This window comes from Stegostoma tigrinum, chromosome 14, assembly GCF_030684315.1.
Source record: "Stegostoma tigrinum isolate sSteTig4 chromosome 14, sSteTig4.hap1, whole genome shotgun sequence".
In the NCBI taxonomy this organism is placed as follows: domain Eukaryota; kingdom Metazoa; phylum Chordata; class Chondrichthyes; order Orectolobiformes; family Stegostomatidae; genus Stegostoma; species Stegostoma tigrinum.
Window position 1 is genome coordinate 57,472,039 of NC_081367.1, and position 21,859 is coordinate 57,493,897.

The 21,859-nt window shown below is 42.1% G+C and overlaps 1 protein-coding gene across 6 annotated transcripts in view; it reads right to left on the reverse strand.

Moving 5' to 3' along the window:
- LOC125457787 (phospholipase D1-like) overlaps positions 1-21,859 on the reverse strand; it is a 169,598-nt gene that overhangs the window by 101,036 nt on the left and 46,703 nt on the right. For 2 of the 6 annotated variants that reach the window (XM_048542384.2, XM_048542380.2), the window contains exon 1: positions 6,884-7,066. The exons of the other annotated variants lie outside the window; for them this stretch is intronic. The gene's annotated coding sequence lies outside the window, so the exon portion shown is untranslated. Of the gene's footprint in view, positions 1-6,883; positions 7,067-21,859 lie in introns of those variants that run through there. 6 annotated transcript variants of the gene reach the window in all.

Below are 21,859 nucleotides of genomic sequence, written 5' to 3' on the forward strand. Positions count from 1 at the left end.
CCAGGCAACATCCTGGTAAATTGCCTCCGCATCGTCTCCAATCCTATCACATCCTTCCGATAATGTGGATTTTAGAACTGCACGCAATGTTCTGGTTGTGGCTGAATCAATGTTTTGTGTGATTCCAACATAACCTCCCTATTATTAAGTTCTATGCCTTACCTAATGAAGGCAAATATCCTTTATGCCTTCATCTTATCTACCTGCTTCACTACCTTCAGGGTATACTCCAAGGCCCTTCTGATTCTAGGTGCTTTGTAGAGTCTTACTGTAGACTATTCCCTTGCCTTGTTTGTCCTGCCCAAGTACATCACTTCATATTTATCTGGATTGAATTCCCATTTGCCACTGATCAGCCAGCCTGGCCAGCCCGTCTGTATCCTCTTTTATTCTAATGCTACCTTCACTACTGACCAGACCATTAATTTTCATATCATGTGCAAACTTACTAATCAGCTTACATTAAAGTCTGAGCCATTTATATATGTACCACAAACAGCAAGGGCCCCAACACAACTCCCTGTGGAACAGATAGTCCCCAACAATACTATATCCCAGCATTATACAGAGACAGATATTTTGTGGTTTGAATTACTTTCTCCAGGTTTAACTCAGTTTGGAGATAATAAGGGTTTGGTTAACCACTGATGGTTGCCTCATAATTAGGAAATAATTGCTGCTTGATAATTTGAAATTCCCAAATGCCCATGATATACTTTCCAGTAATGCTGATCAAAAGGGAGAAGAGGCTCGTTCAGGGCACTCCCATCCATTGGTCTCCCGATGCTGCTTCATTGCAGTATTGCAGACTCTGTCAAATTGGCTGTTGGCTTTTGAGAATACTTTGAGAGACCCCTCTGGAGCCATTAGAGGTTCAAGTGATTTCTAGAATTTGAAAAATGCCAATGTGTGTCAATCTTTTCCTTCAGACCTCACCCCCAGAGAGTTAAGTGCATGATCCAAGCAACAATGCTGGAGGCAATAGATTCCACGGTGTTTATTGGATGGGAGTTGCACCCAATCCTATTATTCTTCAACCCACACTTAAACCAGATTACCCAATCATTGTCACATGTTGTTTGTGGGATCTTGCTGTGTGGGAAGTAACTGCCATATGTCCTAAATTAAAACTGTGATTGCACATCAGGAAAAGTGCTTTTTCAGTTGTGAGGAACTTTGGAATGTCTTGCTTTTGTTAAAAGGATCGAAGATATATAAGTACTTTTCAGTAAACTGTTGGTTCTACACATTTCCAGTGAGGCTGTTTACTCCTTATCCCTAAACAAGGCTCTTAAAACTCCTTATAAACAGTAGCAGTCCATTGTTTACAGCTTAATATGGTAGGTTCTCAAATATAGCTCCCTAGTGTAGTATCTAAGACCTCTCTCTTCACTTTCATTCTGGAATGGTGACCTCTCTCTTACTGATGTCAGAGTCCGGTCCTGAGTTATTTTATTGGGATTTAAATGAATCTCATTATACCGTAAACAGAAGCAGAGACTGCTGGAGAAACTCAGCAACTCTCGGCATCTGCAGGGAGAGAAACAGAAGTAACATTTCAAGTGCAGAGACCCTTCTTCAGGAACCAAGGTCCAGCCGCAGAAACACCACCCCCACCTCTCTTTTCCCTTGCCCTAAATGACAACATGCTTTTTGACTTCCTAATCACCTGTTGCTGCTATATACTAACTTTATGGTTCAGGGACTGGGTCACATTGATTCCTCTATACTGAGGTTTCCAAACTCTCTCTGCTTAAATCGTATATACCGCCTCTCTATTTATCCTATCACAATGAAAATGTTTACATCCATTCACATTGAATTGCATCTGCCAAACAATAGCCCACTCCCTTTTATCTGTATCCCTATCGTGACTCCTTATCTCTCCCTGACAACATGCTTTCCTGTCTATCCTGGTATCATCCTTTTTTTAATTCTTACATGAATGGGGCATATTGGGGGAATAATTGGACAGTCCCAAGCTGAGCAGTGATACTCACTGGGATAATATATGAAAGATGGAGCCCTAATCCTTCATCAGACACGTACCAGTACAGTAAACTTTGAGTAATTTAATATGCTGACAATAATTGTTCATTGAATTAACTGAATATGAATTCAGATTGTTCTCCTCGACCTCATCGCTTGATCAGAATCTTTGCCACAGTTATTAAGGATCATTGACACCATTCCAAAACCACTTGCTATTTTTTGATTCATTCTCTGGCTGTGGGCATTGTTGGCATTAATTGTCCATCCATAACAACTCTCAAAACGGTAGAGGTAGTGAGCCACTTTCCTGAACTACTGCAACTTACGTGCTGTTTCATTCCTTATTATTCTTGCAGCAGTTTGATAGAACTGAGTGGTTTACTAGGCCAGTTAAGTAGCGGTTAAGATTCAGCCATGTTAGAGAGGAATGGAAGCCACACGTAGGCCTAAAACAGGTAAGGATATCAGATATCCTTGCCAAAAAAGGGCACTGACGTACCAGCCAGATTTTTATGACAATGGGCCAATTAGCCCTCTTTTGTGCATTGATCTACAATTCTATGGAGAGAACATGAGGGAAAAACATAGGCACAGTGGACTTAGAAACAAGAGGAGACTATTCAGCTCTTTGAGTCTGCTGCAAAATTCAATAAGATCCAGTGGTGTACTCAGTTCCACTTCCCTGTTTATACTAGGGGGCATATGTTTAAAATGAGGGGGGAAGGTTTAAAGAAGACATGTGCACTAAGTTTTTGTTTTACACAGAGGGTGGTAGGTACCTGGAACTTGCTGCCAGGAGAGATGGTAGAAGCAGATACAATAGCAATTTTTAAGAGGCATTTAGACAGACACATGAACAGGCGGGAAATAGACAGATGTGGACCACGTGCAAGCAGATGGGATTAGTTTGGAATAGTATCATTGTCAGCGCAGACAAGAGGGCTGAAGGGCCTGATCCTATGCTGCACTGTTCTATGTTCCACCAGAGTCTCAGTTAAAGCTACAATTTGGCTGTGAACTTAAAATATTTATTTACTTTGTCAAGGGGCCCAAAGAGAAATCCTAGGCCATGAGGTTCCCACAAAACCTGCCTCATCAAACTGCACAGCCATCAGTCAAATGTGATTAAGGTAACAGTTATTGTAGCAAATATTCACATGGTCTGTACCTTCTTGCTGCTGGAGCTCCATCCCCTCCCCAGACCAAGTGGATGTTGGCCAAATGTTTGTACTTGTTCCAGTTGTGGGGTCAGTAAAAGGCTGGCCGATTATCTACTGTCTCGAGCAAGTGGGCAGAAATATTTCAATACATGCTGCTCTGAACTTCCAGACCTACTTGCAGTGCCAGCCTTGTTTTCAAGATCATGTCTTGTTTTGAAGAATTGTTTTTTTTCTTAGAACGTGGGTTTCATTGGCAAGGCTAACATTTCACTTTATTGTTGCAGGTTGAGTTGTTCCAAAGTCTGGGACAGTCATACAGTTCAGAGCACAGACAACAGAGGTTACTGCATTTTAATGATGCAAAGGCTGTTTGCGTGTTTGCTTTGATCAAGTGCTTTGATTAGCAGGCCATTTTATTGATTCCCTTCACCCCCATTGCACAGTAACAGCAATGTACCATTGATATGGTGCATTACAGCAGGAATTAGGAAGAGGCCATTCTGCCCTTCAAGTCTGCACTGCCACTCAATCAGGTCGGGGCTGAACTGGTTGTGACTTCAATTTCACTTTCCTGTCTGCGCTCACGATAACTGTCCATTTCCTCACCAATTAGAAATCTAAATATATTCACAAAGGATCCTTCAGCAGCACCTTCCAATAACTGTAGAGGACAGGAAGAGCAATTGTGCGAGAAGACCATCACTTCCAAGTTCCTCTCTAAGGCAGACTTTTCTGAGATGGAACTAAATCTCCCTTGGAACCTCCATCCTAATAACATTCTGGCTCTCTCTATACCGAAAGGACTGCAATGGTCTAGGAAGCAAGCTCACAACCATCTTCTCATGGGCAATTAGGGATGGGTAATAAAATATTGGCCAGCCCGCGACACTAACAGTGTAAGAATGATAATAAGGAAGAATTTCCTTCCTCAACAATTTCAATTTCCTCCCTATTTTCTTTTCCACGGCACTTTCTTTTCAATCGACCTCTTTGACCAAGCTTTTCGTCAGCTTTCCTCATGCATCTGTCTGTGGCTTGATGCCACATTTTGTCTTGATTATGCTCCTGTGAGTGAGAAGTGCTTTGTTGTGTTAAAAAGAGACATACAAATGAAACACACTGTTGTTGGCAAGCAAGATCAAAACTGCAGTCAAAGTTTCCATTTAAACCTTATTGTGAAATTCCTGTCATGAAAAGACTAAACCTTTTGAAGTAGTACTCTGGCAGATGTCAAAGCAAACACCTAACCCTGTTTCACATTCACTGCTGTCAATGAAAGAGTTAATACATCACTCCATTAGAAATGGCTTTTCCCATAGTTGTCTGATCGGTACTGTCAGCCAGAGATTTGGCAACAATGGAATCTCATAAATGTGTCTTGTAGTGACACAGATTTGTGTTGAAGTTCATTAACTGTTGGATAGGATGCTATGGCTCTCATTTTCAGTGGTGCAAAGTCTTATAAAAGCACACAAGTAAAGATAACAACATAAAAGCAGGCCATTCAGCCCACCCAGTCCATGTGGGACTTTATCCTCCAGATGAGCAAATAGCTCCAATGACATGTAACTGCCATGTTCTCCATATCCTGTCAACCCCAATGTTTGATACACCAACAGAATCTAATTAACAGACTGCCCCACATAAGATGTCAAAATGCAGGAGCAAAAGTGGACCATTCATCCCATCAAGCCTGCTCCATCATTCAAAGTGATCACGGCTGATCTGACAATCCTTGACTCCACTTTCCTGCCTCTGTCCCCATATCCTTTGATTCCCTTATTGATTAAAAACCTAACTGTCTACCATAGCCTTGAATGTACTTGATGACCCAACCTTTATAACGGGAATAAAAACAGAATTTGCTGGAAAAGCTCAGCAGCTCTGGCAGCACCTGCAGAGCCAAATTGGAGTTCATGTTTGGGTCCAGTGACTCTTCCTCAGGTTTTTATAAAGAATCCTACAGATTCACTATTCTCAGATCCTCTTTAACTCCTTCTCACATTTGCAACCTGTTGTTCTGAGACTGTGCCTTTTGGTCCTATACTCTGCCACAAGGAGCAATGCTCTTCCGCATCTACCCTGCCAAGACCCCAGGAATCTGAGATGTTACATGAGCTTCCTCCCACCTATCTAATCACCATATCCCTTCAGTGCCAACTCCCTCCTGTGGTTATCCAGCTCCCACTTAAATATCTCTGTGCTTTTCAGCTCAATTACTCCCTGTGGCTTCAAGTTCTACATTATAACACTTACCCGAGTAAAGGCGTTTCTCCCTATTTGTTATATTAGTAGCTATAAATTTGGGAAGGATGATAAATGCTGGCCCAAGCTGTTACGCCCAAACCATGTGGACAAATAAAAATCAAATTTAAGACTGATGACATCCCAGTTTCAGGCTCATTGGCAAGTGAAAACATCATCACTACTTCAGTCTTTCAAATTTTGTGGCAAATAATGACAACTTCAATGCCCACTATAAATCAAACTGGTTCCGCAGGGCAAGGGGGAAAGGGAAAAGCATGCGGAATTAATTAGATGGCTCTTTCGAAGAGCCAGCACAGATCAATGAGCCGAATGGCCTACTCCTGTGCCATAGCATTGAATGATTGCTCCTAAATCTGTAGGGCATACTGCATTAACAAATAACCCTGGGAATGATTTCCACAATCTTGCAACACTGTGAGTCTGCCCTCTACTCTGAATGTCTTCCATTTAAATTTGTGTTTAAATTTGGAGCTCCAATATCCTGGAGACAGGAAATAAGAGAATTCATTTCCTTTCCAGTGATGCTGCCTGAGGCCTCAATATTGAGATCGAAAACCTGGGAGAACATCCTTGCTCTGTGAATTACCATCCACCGGATCTCTGCACCATCCTGAGTTTCTAATCACACCTCAAAGAGTCAGCGTCCAACTCTGAGAATGACGTGGGCAATGCAATGGCTCAGTGGGTTAACACTGTTGCCTCAAAGCGCCAGGGACCTGGGTTTGATTCCAGCTTTGGGTGACTGTCTGTGTGGAGTTTGCACATTCTCCCCATGTCTGTGTGATTCCTCCGGGTGCTCTGGTTTCCTCCCTCAGTCCAAAGATGTGTTGACTGCGTTAATTTGCCCCGTATTGACTAGGGATGTGCAGGTTAAGTGGATTAGCCTTAGTAAATATGGTGTTATGTGGATAAGATAGGGGGCTGGGTCTGGAAGGGATGCTGTTCAGAAGGACAGTGCAATGGGAAATTCATTCTATATCTGACCTCATACTGTACTTGTCCTGGGTGTGTTTGATGAGGTCACTGAGAAGGAAGGTTAAATCTGTTTCTAACCCCATTACTGTGCCTGTTGTGGGAGAGTTTCATATCGCCACAGTGTGCACATAATAAATACGATCCATATCCAACATTGACTTTATCAGCAGCAAAAGTTTCAAAAGAATCAAAACAATTACCAGAAGCTAAAAATAGGCATCGTCCAGGAATGGAACAAGTACACGGATCAGGGAATGGAACTGTGGCAGATAGAAATGGGATCATCTACGAGATAGTGGCCTGATTAAGGAAGAAGTGTCCAGCAGCAGTTATGATCGAAGGACAGTGTATTAGCCATCCAATAGCTGCAGAGACTCCCAGGCTGAACTGCAGCCTCTGAATACATAGTGCAACAAATAAACAGTTCTGTCAGTGAATGAGAGCAAGAAGAGAGAGAGAGAGAGAGAGAGAGACGGGCTGACACTAACCTCTGAACACAACTGAACTGTTGACTCCATAGTGTACATTCGATTTCCAGAGGGGAGACAGAGCAGACAAGAAGAGTTGAGTTTCTGTTACAATCTCCAAGATGTTCACACAGAAATCAGATAAGCTGTGAGCTCCTAACTTGATGTGGAGCTGCAGTGCAGCAACTCGCTAAACTTGTAGCCTCACCCACACTGGCCAAGACTGACTTGCAGAGGCATGGCTTTCTCATAGACACTCCCACCTCAAACCCAACCCTTCTGGCACAGGAACAGCTCTTTCAGGAATAGCAATGAAAAGAATTAAAATCCAGTTTAAGCACCACGGCTATAACTCTGTCGGGGTTGAGTTTCATTTGCAATTTCCTGAATGATTCAGATCGTGCAGGAAAAGCAACAAAGACCACTCCTGTGGGACTTCTACTGGGAGCTGAAAAATGCCACCAAGGGAAAATCCATCCGGCTAACGTTAACAGCTGGGACACAATGAATCGCATGAACTTTCTAAGCAACTGTTCTTTCAAAAGGATGATATTTTTCACATTTTAAATGAGATTTTCACAGGTCATAAAATAGTCACGGGAAGGAGGAAGTTTCACTGCTGTGTTGAAAGCTCTTATATAGCAAAGTCAACCGAATTTGTGTAGGAACAATTTGGAGCTACTGCCCTCCGATGGAGAGAGGAAGTCTAGGCCACTAAGGAAGTTGGACACAGACGGAAGCAAACTCCACCTGCACCCTGGCTATCAGGACTTGCTGAAAGAAATAGACACCATTTTCAGCAATCAGACATTTCCAACGCTGCCCCGTGGGGAAGGGTAGGATCTAACTGCAGTGACACCATCGTTTCCCCCAATTTGGATTCCAATTCTGTTGGCCCATGAGAAGCTCACTGACCTGCTTTGGATCACAATCCAGCAACTCCACGAATTTGAACAAGCTGATACTTATGCTGACAAATTAGGCAAGGCAGTTTGCCCCTGGACCAGTAATCCCTGGGCCCGATCTGATGATCTGGGAATGTGGGTTCAAATCCCACCATGGCAGACAGTGAATTCAACAAAAATCTGGAATAAAAACCTAGCCTAATGGCAACCATGGACTATTATCACAAAATCTGCTTCAATAATTCCTTGCAGAAAGGAAATCTGCTGCCCTTACCTGGCCATGGAGTTAAAGTTACAGCACAGAAAAGGGCCCTTGGCCCATCGCTTCTGTGCAAATAAAGAGCAGGCACCTCACTATTTTAATTTCACTTGCCAACACTTGGCCCATAGGGTTGTATGCTTTGGTATTGCAAATGTACAACTGAGCAATCTTTATATTTTAACACTTTCTAAGTCTACTGCCCTTACAGGCAGGGAGTTCCAAATTCCCACCACCCTCTAGGTGAAAATGATTCACCTTGCATCCCCTCTAAACTTGCTGCTCCATACCTTACATCTCTGTCCCCTGGTTGTTGCTCTCTTCATTAAGGGGAAAACCCTACCTAAGCCCCGCATAATGTTACACATCTTACAAGTGATGTATTTAGATGACGATGGAGACAGTCTCATTCTCCAGCCCGATCTGGGTAGCTTTCTCTGGAGCTGGCACCGACATGCCAGGCCAAATGGCCTCTTTTTCTACTATAAGGCTCGATCATTCTATTTCAATCATGGCCCCTCCCAAACTCCTCTGCTGTAAGGTCTACATGTGACCCCAGACCCATGGCAATGTGTTTGACTCTTAAATGACTTCTGAGAAATTAAGGATTGCCAATAAGTAAATACCGCCTGGACCACTGATGTCCATACTCCATAAATGAATTATAATAAGCCTCAGTATTGGCCCTGCCCCACAACACATCTTTAAATTCCTCCAGTTCCACAGTTCGAATTGTCTCTGTGCTCTTTCACTTCCAGCCTGTTGCCCATTCCGGATTTTAATTGCTCCATGTGATGGCTTCAGTTGTCTTGGCCCCTAAGCTCTTGCCAAATGTAACAAGACCTGGACAAAATCGAGGTTTCGGCTGACAAGTGGCAAATATTCCACCATCCACAAGGCACAGGTTTGGAGTGTAACAGAATACTCCCCACTTGCCTGGATGAATGCAGTCCCAACAACTCAAGAAGCTTGACGCCATTCAGGACAAAACGGCCCACTTGATGGGCACCACATCCACAAGCATTCACTCCTTCCATCACCGATGCTCAGTAGTAGTAGTGTGTACCATCAACAGGATACTCTGCAGAAATTTACCAAAACTCCTTAGATAGGGCTTTCCAGACTTCTATCTAGAAGGACCAGGGCAACAGAGGCACAGAATGTGGCTGCCCAAAAGTTCCCCTCCAAGCCATTTACTGTCCTGACTTGGAAATATACTGCTGTTACCTCAGTGTTGCTGGGTTCTATTTCAATCATGGCCCCTCCCAAACTCCTCTGCTGTAAGGTCTACATGTGACCCCAGACCCATGGCAATGTGTTTGAATGCCCTCCCTGACAGCATTGTGGGTGTACCTGAAGCATATGGACTGTCGTGGTTCAAGAAGGCAACTTACACTGAATTCAGAGCAATAAACACAACCCAGGATGATTCTGTTATAAGGACTTGGTGGAAGAGTAAAGTAAGATCATTGAAGAGACCAGCCAAGAGCTAAGTCCTCCCAACAGTCTTTGTAATAATGTACAGTCTATTCCTCTAATCTTTCAATAGTTGCAGTGATCTTGTTCACCCTGTAAGACTCTTCTCATTAAATAAGAAGGTGACTACACACATTAGATCATGTAAGCTCCTAAAGAACCCACATACATAGAAGATACAGATGGTAGCACACACAGCAGGAGACCTCTTATTTTTAAACTATGTCCCTGAGTTTTAACATAGCCCACAAGAGGAATTATCATCCTGGTATCCATGCTATTCAGTCCCTTCAAGACCAGTTACATGTCTGGTCAGTGGTAGCTCCAGGATTCTGATGGTGGGGGATTCAATTACACTAATACCATTGAATGCCAGAAGGAAATGGGCAGATTTTGTCTTGTTGGAGATGGTCATTGCCTGGCAATTGTGTTGCATGACCATTACATAGTGCACATCAGCCCAAGCTTGAATGTTGTCCAGATTTTATTGTATGCAGGTAATGACTGCTTCAACATCTGAGAAGTCATGAATGGTGCTGAATATTGTACAATTAATAGTGAACATCCCCACTTCTGGTTTGAATCCTGCCATTGCAGATGGTGAAATTTGAATTCAATAAAAATCTAGAATTAAAAGTATAAATGATGACCATGAATCCATTGTCAATTGTTGGAAAGAACTCATCTGGTTCACTAATATCCTTTAGGGAAGGAAACTGCCATCCTTACCTGGGCCAGCCTCCATGTGACTCCAGACCCACAGCAATATGGTTGGTTCTGAACTGCCCTATGGGTGATTAGGGAAGGGCAACAAATGCTGGCCTAGCCAACAATTCCCTCACCTTGAAAATGAATTTTTAAAAAGCTAAAAACTTCTGATCTTATAACAGAGGGAAGATCATTGGTGAAGCAGCTAAAGATGGTTGGGCCAAAGGCACTATCCTGAAAAACTCCTGCAGAGGTATCCTAGAGTGGAGATGATTGACCACCAATAACTGCAATCATCTTCCAGTGTATGAAGTATGATTCTAAATGCTGTTGGAGGACCTTAGCCAGTGTGTACCTATGTATTTACATCCATTTGCTGAATCTCTACATCCCGTCAACAACTTACTTGCCTATCCATCTTGGTCTAATTGTCAAATGTAGCACCTATACATCCAGCCCCTTCAACCAAATAATTGATATAGGTTATAAATCTATCAAAGCATCAATCTATGTGGTACTCCATTAGTTACAGTTTGCTAACTCAAAAAGACCCACTTACTCCTCCACTTTGCTTCCTGTTAGCTAGCCAATCTGATATCCATGCTAATGTATTAGTCCCTATTCCATGTGCCCTTATTGTGTACAGCAACCTTTGAAATGGCGTTTATCAAATGACTTTTGGAAATCAAAATTTGTCGCATCTACCAATTCCTTTCTATCACCATGAATGTTACCCTGTCAAAACAAAATTCTAATCAATTAGTTACATTTGATTTGAACAAATGAACGAATGAACAACTGAAAAAGTACAGCACAGGAATAGGCCCTTCAGCCCTCCAAGCCTGTGCCAACCATCATGCCCTAATTAATCTAAAAACAAACCTGCCATTTTACAATTGTATCCCTCTATTCCCTCCCTATTCCCGCATCCTTCCAGGTGCCTCTTAAATGTCTTCAACGTGCCCACTTCCATCACCTCTTCTGGTAATACATTCCAGGCTGCTACCACTCTCTGCATGAAACATTCCCTTGTGCTTCTCACTTAAACTTTCCCACTCTGATCTTGAGCCTGTGTCCCCTCGTAATTGAAACTTCAACCCTGGGAAAAAGCCTCTGACTATCCCTAAATATGCCTCTCATACTTTTGTAGACCTCTATCAGGTCTCCTCTCAGCTGCCATCTTTCCAGTGAAAACAATCCTAGTCTTTTTAATCTTTCCTCATAGTCAATGCCCTGGAGACAAAGCAACATCCTGGTGAACGTTCTCTGTACTCTCGCCAAAACTTCCACGTCCTTCTGATAGTGTGGTAACTAAAACTACACACAATACTCCAAATGCAGCCTAACAAGGGTTTTATATCACTGTAACATGTTTTGCCAACTCTTGTACTCCATGCACCAGGCATTAAAGGCAAGCGAGCCATATGCCTTCTTAATCATCTTGGGTACCTGTGTTGCCACTTTCAAGGAACTGTGGACCTCCACACCCAGATCCATCTGAACTTCCTAAGGGTTCTGCCCTTATAATTCACACCTAAATTTGCTCCTCTAAAACGCATCATCTTGCATTCGTCTAAATTAAAGTCCATCTGCCATTTCTGTGCCCAAGTCGCCAATTTATCTATAACCTGTTGTATACTTTCACAATCATTGGCACTATCAGCAACTCCACCAATACTCATGTCTTCAGCAATTTTATCCAACCACCCACATTTTCCTCCAGATCATTTATATATACTACAAACCACAAAGAACCTCAGACCAAACCCTGTGGAACACCACTAGTTACCCGTCTCATTTCTGAAAAACATTCATCCACCTTTACCCACTGTCTTCTATGACCAAGCCAGTTTTCTAACCATAAAGCTAGGCCACCCCGAATCCCTCGTGATTTTAGTTTTTGTACCAACCTGCCATGTGGGACTTTACTAAATGCCTTATTAAAGTTCACATAAATGACATCCACAGCCCTTCCCTCATCAATTATCTTCTTTACCAATTCAAAAAATTCAGTCAGGTTTGGGAGACGTTACCTTTCCCAGACAAAACCATGCTTCCTGTTACTAAGTAGTCCATTTCCCTCCAAATGCACATATGTCTTGTCCCTTAGTATTTCTCCAAGAGCTTTCCCACCACAGACATCAAGTTCACTGGTCTATAGTTCCCGGGATTATCCCTGCATCCTTTCTTAAACAAGGGAACAACACTTGTTAATCTCCAGTCCTCTGGAATTTCACCTGTGGTCAATGATGATGTGAAGATATCTGCCAATGCCCTAGCTATTTCCTTCCTTGGCTCTTTGAGTAACCTGGGGTAAATCCCATCTGGTCCTGGGGTCTTGTCTATATTAATGCAATTTAGGATTCCCAAAAACTTCCTCTTTTAATGTGTTGACATTCTCTAGTGTATTCACACACTCATCCCTGACCTCAACATTAGTCACGTACTTCTCCCTGGTGAAAACCGATATAAAGTACTCATTCAGGATCTCCCCCACTTTCTGTGGCTCTACGTATAACTTCCCTTCTTCATTTTTGAGTGGGTCTACTCTTTGACTTGTTACCCTCTTTCTCCTAACATATGCATAAAAAGCCTTGGGATTCTCATTGACCCTGTTTGCTATAGACATTTCATGGCCCCCTTTAGCCTTCCTAACGTGCACATTCAAGTTCCCTTTTAATTTCTCTGTACTCCTCCAGGGATTCATCAGTTTGTAGCTGCCTAGACTTGTTGTATGCTTCCCTTTTTCTTTTCACTAACCTTACAATTTCCCTTGTGTTCCTGAATCTTGCTATTCCTCTCCTTTAGTTTTGCAGGGACATGCATGTCCTGCACTTTAGTCAATTGGTATTTAAAAGAGTCCTACATTGCCAGAGGTAGATTTGCCCTCAAATAACTGCTTCCAATCCACATTCTCCAGTTCCTGTCTAATTTGGGTGTAATTGTCTCTTGCCCAATTAATTAACCCTTACCAGAGAGCCACTTGTATTCTTTTCTATGACAACACAAAATCTTATGGAGTTATGCTCACTAAGCCCATAAAATGCTCTCCTACAGAAACATCAATCACCTGTCCTGGCTCATTCCCTTGGACCAAAACCAATAAGGCCTCCTCTCTGCTGGATTGTCAACATACTGCCTCAAAAAGCCCTCCTGGTCACAACTAACCAATTGCTCTCCATCTGAGCCCCTGGGTCTAACTGAGTCTCTTTCAATGAGAGGAACCACCCTGCTCTTTTCACATTCTTCCAGTATTTCATTGCACTTGTGCTCCTCTGTCGCCCATGGGCTGTTGGGAGGTCCATAGAAAACTCGCAAAATTGTGATTTCACCCTTCTTATGCCTGGGCTCCACCCATAATGCCTCAATGCAAGATCCCTCCAATGTGCCCTCCCTCAACACAGCTGTGGTGTGACCCCTAACCAGCAGTGCAACTCCCCTACCCTTTTGTTTCACTTTCTGTCCTTCCTAAAGCTGCGACATCTGGGAATGTTGAGCTGCCAGTCCTGTCCCTCCTTTAACCATGTTTCTGTAACAGCAATAATATCATAATTCCAGGCAGCAAACCATGTTCTTAGTTCATCTGACTTACCTGTTACACTTCTTCAATTGAAGTAAAGCATTCCAGTTCACTGTCCCTCTGAGACGCAAGACTTCCCTGTGCCTGCTCTTAACCTGTGAGATGCATATCTCTATCACTTTTGTCCCCAGTACCTGCACATACTGGTCTCATATTCCACTTGCTGCAGTTGCAGGGGAAGATGCCAAGTGTGGTTGGTTTGGAGGGGAGTGTGGAGCGGAGAAGGGAGTCACGGAGAGAATGGTCTCTCCGGAAGGCAGGCAAGGGTGGGCATGGAAAAATGTCTTGGGTGGTGGGTTCGGATTGTAGGTGGCGGAAGTGTCGGAGGCTGATGTGTTGTATTCGGAGGTTGGTGGGGTGATATGTGAGAACAAGGGGGATTCTCTTAGGGCAGTTATTGTGGGGGCGGGGTGTGAGGGATGTGTTGCGGGAGACACCGTCAAAGGTGTTCTCGACCACTGCGGGGGGGGGGGAAGTTGCGGTCCTTGAAGAACGTGGACATCTGGGATGTACAGGAATGGAATGCCTCATCCTGGGAGCAGATGCAGCAGAGGCAAAGGAATTGGGAATAGGGGATGGAATTTTTGCAGGGGGTGGGTGGAAGGAGGTGTATTCTAGGTAGCTGTGGGAGTCAGTGGGCTATACACCATCCCAGAGTCTCATTCATTGTCACAGGAATGCCTATCTGTGCTGCTGACTATTGAGTCATCCAATACTATCGCTCGCTTAGACTTTGCCACACCTTGCTCCACAGCAGAACCAGTTGTGGTGCCACAGGTCTGGCTACTGCTAGCACTATCTCCGAAGAGGCTACATCCTTTCTTCCACCTAACAGCATACAAAAAGGTATACTTGCTTGAAAGGGGAATAACCACTCTGTTACACCAGTTCTACCAAGATATTCAGACTGATCAACCTGGCTGCAGAGCCGTCTCCCAGAATTCCTCTCAGTATCATCTCTGCCACCTTCTGATTGGATGCTTTTCCTTACTTCAGTCAGTAAGGGTGTTCTTTCGACATCCTCTGCCTAGTCGCAGTGACTGCAGTGCTGTCTTTCACAAAATTCCTCTCGGTGACGTGTCTACCACCTTCTGATTATTTCATAAAGTCATAATGGCACCATCTGATCTCATCGTAACTTTCTGTTTCACTTCTTGATTCCTGTTTGGGTATGTTTCTAAGAAGTAATAAACATTTGTACTTGTTGTTTTAATACAATTAGCTAGCTTTTTCTCAAACCCTGCTTTATACCTACTTCATTTAGTCAATTTTTGCCAGATTTTAGAGTTCTTCCTAATTTCTGACTTAATAACCTTTCCAGATTTGAATTGTGCTTCTTTCAATTTGACACTGCCCTGAACTTTATTTAGCCACAGAAGGTGCATCATTCTTACAATTCCATGCTAAATATCTCTTTAAAATTCTGCTACACTACTGATCTACCTTTTAACCTAATCTAACAGTTCACTTTAGCCAGCTTTACCTTCATGCCTTGATTGCTGTTAATTAGTCTCAAAAACTAATCATAGACCCACGCTTGTCCCTTTCAAAGTAACAATGAAATTCTGTTATTTTGTGATCACTGTCACCAAAGACTCCTTTCTCATTATTGATTAATCCCGCCTTTTTACACATTACCTGTTCTAGAATAGCCTGGTTCCCTGGTTGGCCCAAGAATGTACTGCTCTAAGAAATTGTCCTGAAAACATTATAAATGAATATTCTAATACACTGTTCCAATCTAATTCTCCAAATCAGCAAGGTCACCCTTGATTACTGTAGTATATTTCTTACTTGACCCATTCATTTTTCCAAGATACTCTGTACTGCTCTGTAACTACTCCTATGGAGCCTATGAACTGCTCTGATAATGGGTCTCTTATCTTTACTATTTCTTATCTCTACCCTTACTGGTTCTACATCTTGATCTTTTAAGTTAAGGTACTCTGTTAGTGGTGAACTAATAGAATCCTTAATTAACAGAGCTGCCTCACTACCTTTTCCTAGATTTGTTAATCCAATGTGTCCTGCAGCAGCTCAGAGAACAAGCCCGTACTGCATGTGGGGCTGCGATCACTGGAGTTGAGTGGGAAATGAGCTGGTACAGCGCATGAGCTGCGAGCCCTGCAACACTGCATGGGGAAACCCAAGCCCCAGAGCAGCTTGAGAGAGGCGAATCCTGGTAAAGTGCATCTTATTTTCTTGCTGCTGAGTGCCAGTGAGAAGCGGACTGGAGACTGGTGTGATGTGGGACAGTTGTTAGACTTGGGCCTTGTGCCATATGTTGAGTTGTTGCTGTTTGGTAGTCTTGACAGACAGTAACGTAAATCCTTATCTTTTAATGCTCTTTGTACAACAACAGTTTTTTTTCACTCAGTAAGATTTGTAGTGAGGTACTTGTACCTAAGATGGTGCCATTAAAAAGTAGCCACTGTAAAAACTCTTCAGTGTAGTTCTGTACAGGAGTCCAAGTGACAATAAAGGATATTCTGTTCTATTCTATTCTAAGTCACATACCCTTCCATATTCAGGTCCTATGTCCCTATATTGACTATCAGACTTTTGACATTGATTTTGTTTGTGCCAACAATACTTCCCTTTTGCAAAAAATTGTTGTGCACTTTCAGATACAGCGCCTTAAACTCTGTTCCACTTTTACGCCTTTAGCGTCTCTGCCCTTTTCTGCCAGGCCACTCTTCTGTTTACATTTTCTGACCCAAAGCCTCTAATAAATTCCTGCGTATATTTGTTAAGAGCTACCTTATGCTTCTGACCAGTAGGTTATGTCTCCCTCATCAATTATGCATACATCATACCAAATCCTTTCCGACCATTCTGTCAGGATAATCAGAGTATCAGGACAAAGAGGCATTAGTCTTGCAGCACCTTGCACCTGCTATGCCATTCAATAAATCACATCTGTGCTACTAACTGAAATCCACTTCCTGGTCTATCAGTATAGCTCAGTTCCCTTAAAATCCTGTTGATCCCAAGCAAGGAGCTTGGAGAATTGAAGCACGAGTAGGTCACCTAGTCCAATTGAGTCTCTTTTGCCATCTTTTTTCCTTTACTCATTCACGGGATGAGGGTGTCACTGCCTAGGCAGTATTTATTGCTGTGGGTCTGGAGTCACGCGTAAGCATGACAGATCAGTAAGGATGGCAGTTTCCTTTCTTAAAGGACATTAGTGAACCAGATAGGTATTTCCTACAATCGACAATGGATTCATGGTCGTTTGACTCTTAATTCCAGACATTTCGTGAATTCAAATTCCACCATCTGCCATGGCAGGATTCGAACCCAGGTTCCCAGAACATGATCTAGGTTGCTGGAGTAACAGTCCAGTGATAATAACACTAGGCCATCACATCCACTTTAATTTGATTATGGCTGATCACCTCAATGCCTTTCTTCTCACACTATCCTTGTACCTCTTTAAGTCATTGATGTTTTGAAATTTATCAATCTCGACTTTAAAAATACTCACTGTCTGGGCTCCTATAGCCCCAAGAGAATTCGAAAGATTCAAAATTCTTTAACAAAATAGAAATTTTCTTCACCTTGATTCCAAGTGGCATCCTCTTTAATTTCAAATGGTGTCAGCCGGCTCTAGAATATATTCAACATTCCACAGATAGAAGGGTTTAGAAGAATATGGGCCAAATGCTGAAAAAATACGTCCAGGTCAGTTTACAATATGTGGATGAGTTGGATTGAAGATTCTGTTTCTGTGTGTACATCTCGATGAGTCTACCTGAACATCATATCTTTCTGGGTCCGGAATTTAAAAACTTCACAATGCTCAGATTATGGACTAAAATCATGACAAAATGGGCTATAATCATGACTGCTTGTTTCTGAATGCATCAGCCAGAGGGGAAATGACCTCTCAGCTTATGAGCTATATAATAATTTTCTACATTTCAATGGGACCATCTCTCATTCTTCTCAATATTAGAGAATATAGGCCCATTCTACTCATGTGTAATGCTCTTATGAGGAACAGGTGAGTTTGAATCGGTTTCATCTGAATGAAACAAGTAATAGTTGCTGGGTCAAGATCCTGGAAGTCCCTTTTTAATAGCATTGTGGATCTATCTACAACAGAGATGGCAAGAAGATAGCATACTTCCTCAAAGCCCACAAGAGAGCAGCAACAAATGCTGGCTCAGCCTGCAACACCCACATTCTATGAATAAACAACATTCATTCTTCAGGACACTGATTTGTACAGTGTCAACCAGCCTAGTTTAAATTTAAACACAAATTGCCGGTTAACTACCAATCATTGCCTAACGGGTAAAATATCTATAACAATGGTGTTATCAATCAGAGATAACTTGTCAACTAATCAGCTCTCTTTTTCAATATAGTAAAAAGCTATTCCTTCCAATACATTGGTTTTCTTGCAAATGTCCTGATGAGATTTGAAGAAAATATTTACAAATATGCACTTTAGCGATACCAATTTCTGTACTGCCAAACAATGATTTGTACAAAAGAATTAGCTCAGTATTGTGGATCTCCAATTTTCAGAGCTCTCCACCACCGTAAATAATCCTTATCTCATGTTGGTATCTATTAAAGGCTTAGTGAAGGCAAATATCACTGTAAATAATCAACAACTCCGTTTTCATTGCGTCCTGTGATTATCAGGATGGTAGCATATGAATGGATGGACTTCGAATTTTCTTTTACTGGCTTCTATATCCCTATTCAGGTGCTCACATTTGTAATATAGATAAAGTCAAGACCAGTGACATTCAATTGAAATTCACTCATTGTAGATGTTGCTATGGTGATACTGTTAACGACTACATTGACTTGGGTCAAAAAAATCTTTACCTTCTGTTCAGATCAATGCATTGTACATGTTAGGTGCTAGATTCAGAAATGTAATTGACTATTCAATAAAAAGGAAGTAAACTCCTTCCAACAATTCAAAATTATTAAATTTGACTATTGTCACTCTCTGATGCATGTGTAGAAAGATTGGGAAACTTACATTTTAATGCTCCATCATTGATATTCTTACCTTCACCAGCCTGGGCTGTAAACTTGAGAGTTTCCTCTATCATTGCCCATTGTTCTACTTTCTGTTCCTCCCTTAAGATGCTCATTGAAATTTATATCTGGGCCAAGTTTCAGTCAACACTCCATAACTGGTAGTGCAGTGGCTTTGAGTCTAGATGAGTAATTCTAGAGCTCCAATGTTAATTTTCTGGGAAGATAGGTTTAAACATCACCATGGCAGATGGGGAAATTCAATAAAGCCTAGAAATAAATAAAAACAGCGGCCACATACCCATTGTCATAAAGACTCACCTGGTTCATTAATGTCCTTTTGGGGAAGAAAATTTGCCATCCTTACCTGGCCTGGCCTACATGTGACTCCAGACCCACAACAATGTTGTTGACTCTCAAGAACTGTCCTTTGAAATGACTGTAACACACATTCAGTTCAAGGGCAACTGGGGAGGGACAACAATTGCTGGCTTTGCTAAATTGCATGAAAAAGAGTTCTGTGGGTGAAACGATGTTGTAGCGGTAATGTCACTGGACTGGTAACCCAGAGGCTCAGGCATATTCTCTGATGACATGAGCCCAAATCCCACATTGCAGTTGTGCAATTTAAATTTCAGTAATAATCTTGGAAAAGAAATACAGCCTCAGAGATAGTGGCCACTAAAGCATTGTTAAAATCCATCCATTTTACTATGACTCTTAACGGAATGAAAACTGCCATCCTTACTTGGCTTACATGTGACTCCAGACCCAGAGTAATGGGTTGGCATTTTCCCACCATCTGAAATGACCGGGAGATCCAATCAGCTAAAGGACAAACAGCAGTGAGGACAACCCTACCAGCAAGGTCCGCACATCCCAAAGAAGGATAAAAAGAAAATATGCTTCATTTTGAGCAAGGAACAAAAACAAAGTTGCTTCACAGAAGCTGCCAAACCTGCTGAGCTTTCCCAGCAACTTTGTTTTCGTTCCTGATTTGCAGCATCCACAGTTCTTTTGGTGTTAATTTTGAGCAAGACTTTACAGTGTGTAAATTGTCTAATACATTTCATATGTAACTGAAAGTGTCAAACTTTGGCAATGATTTAATGTGCTATGTAAACACTATTTTTTTCTTCTGTTTCTGGATCTTAACGATGAATCCTACGTGCATGTGTAGTTTCAGTGAAGTTTCAGTGTGACAGTCCAGAGTTTGGTTTCAGCTCAATGGAAAGCCGATCACGATTTAGCGTAGCATTCTGCCACAGTTCTGTGGGAACATAATCTTGTCGCCTGTACCGGCTTGCTACCAGCTTGGCTGATAGCCCAGGCATTCCTGCACTGACCACCAAACAACAGCCAGCTGAAAAACAAACTGGCTCCTTGCTTTGGCACCTTGTCCATTCTCAGAAGTCCACGCTCACTTGGGACTGCAAGCCAATGGCTCCCAAATACAGATTTAGAAATTCCTCAGGACACATGGTTTCCATTATCTGAGCAGTTAGAACATGTAATTTGAAGGATTTAAGCATATGACAGTGCAACGACTCTTTGCCAGCAGGAACACAGAAACTAGCTCAGCTCACCAATCTGCTTCCATCTCTTCCCCCTCCCCCTTCCTCCCTCTCCTCACTAAAACAACTTCTTCCCACTATCATGCAGGGCATTTTTCCCTGGCTTTCCTGAAGTAGTACCCTTGCTCCCAGTGCCATGCTGAGGGAATGCTGCATTGTTGACGGTGCTGTTTTCTTGAATGAAATATTAAAGTCTCCAATGTTCTGGGCTAGTATTTCACTCCCAACACAAACCTTTGTTAAGACTTTGCTGCATGTAGATTGTCTGATACATTTTGTACATAACAAAATGTAATCACAGTTTAGAAAGAAAACAATTTGCCATGAAATGCTTTGGACGTCCTGAGCTTGTACTCATAAGGTACTGCATAAAAGCACTTCCTCTTGCGTTTGCTCACTGCCTCTGCATGGTGTAATTAGACAACCAAGCCTTGATGAGCAAAGAATGTACCTCCCACTGATGTGGCCTATGTGGCTTAGTGTTTTAATGCACTAAACAATGGCTTACATTAACGGTCTCAGAAATCAAGCTGTAAACCGCAAAAATTCACAGGCTGAAAACTGTTAATAGTGGTTTCTGGGGGCCATCCCAGGTTGTGTCAACACCTCAAAACTTCCGGGGGGGGCGCAGTTAAAGTTATCCTGAAAGAAATCAGAAGGAATCTGAAATGATAGACAACAGAATTGTTTATACTTAAACTTTTAAGCTAAACTTTCCTTTGAACTTGTAAACAGCAGGTGCTGATGTTTATGTTATGTAGGAGAACAGCCTCCCTTCAAAAATATCCAAGCGATAGCTTAGACCCTAACTTTTATCCTATTTAAAGGCAAGTGTCAGGTGCTGTGTTCCAGATGTTGTGTGATTGGCTACACCACTAGGCTTTAGGCAAAACAAGCTTTACTCTTACACTACACTTAAAATACAAACAAAAGAAAGAAGAACTGTTATAACTTTAGCTCTATTAGAAAACTTAACAGAATTATAGATTATTTAACCACCAAACAGCAACTGACCCAAGATAGTAACATCCCATAAACGCACACTTCACAAAAGCAAATTCAGTAAAACAGATTGTCTGATGCACAATGTTTCTCCAGTCCAGGAGGAAAGAAAACAAAATGAAAATTCTGGCAGAGAGAGATGCATGACAGCTTCCACAATTAACTTCAAAACCACAAAGACTGAAAGTTAAACTAAAACCCTCGTTCTGTGGGAGCTGGACTCCATTCATTCATGCGGCTTCTATTGTTTTAACTTTAAAAAAAAACAAGGTCTCACCACAAGCTGTTTACTTTATTAGCTCTGAACAGACAACTTGGTACCTCTTAAAGCCATAGTATCATCATGTAACTAGAAACCAGAGAGATGAAACAACCTCTCAAGCCTGTTGCAACACTTCACAAGATCATCACTCAAACAAAATGAACCACTTCAGCTCCATAGTCTTGAGCTGGAAATTCAGAGAGACGGGAGACACAATCTCATAAATT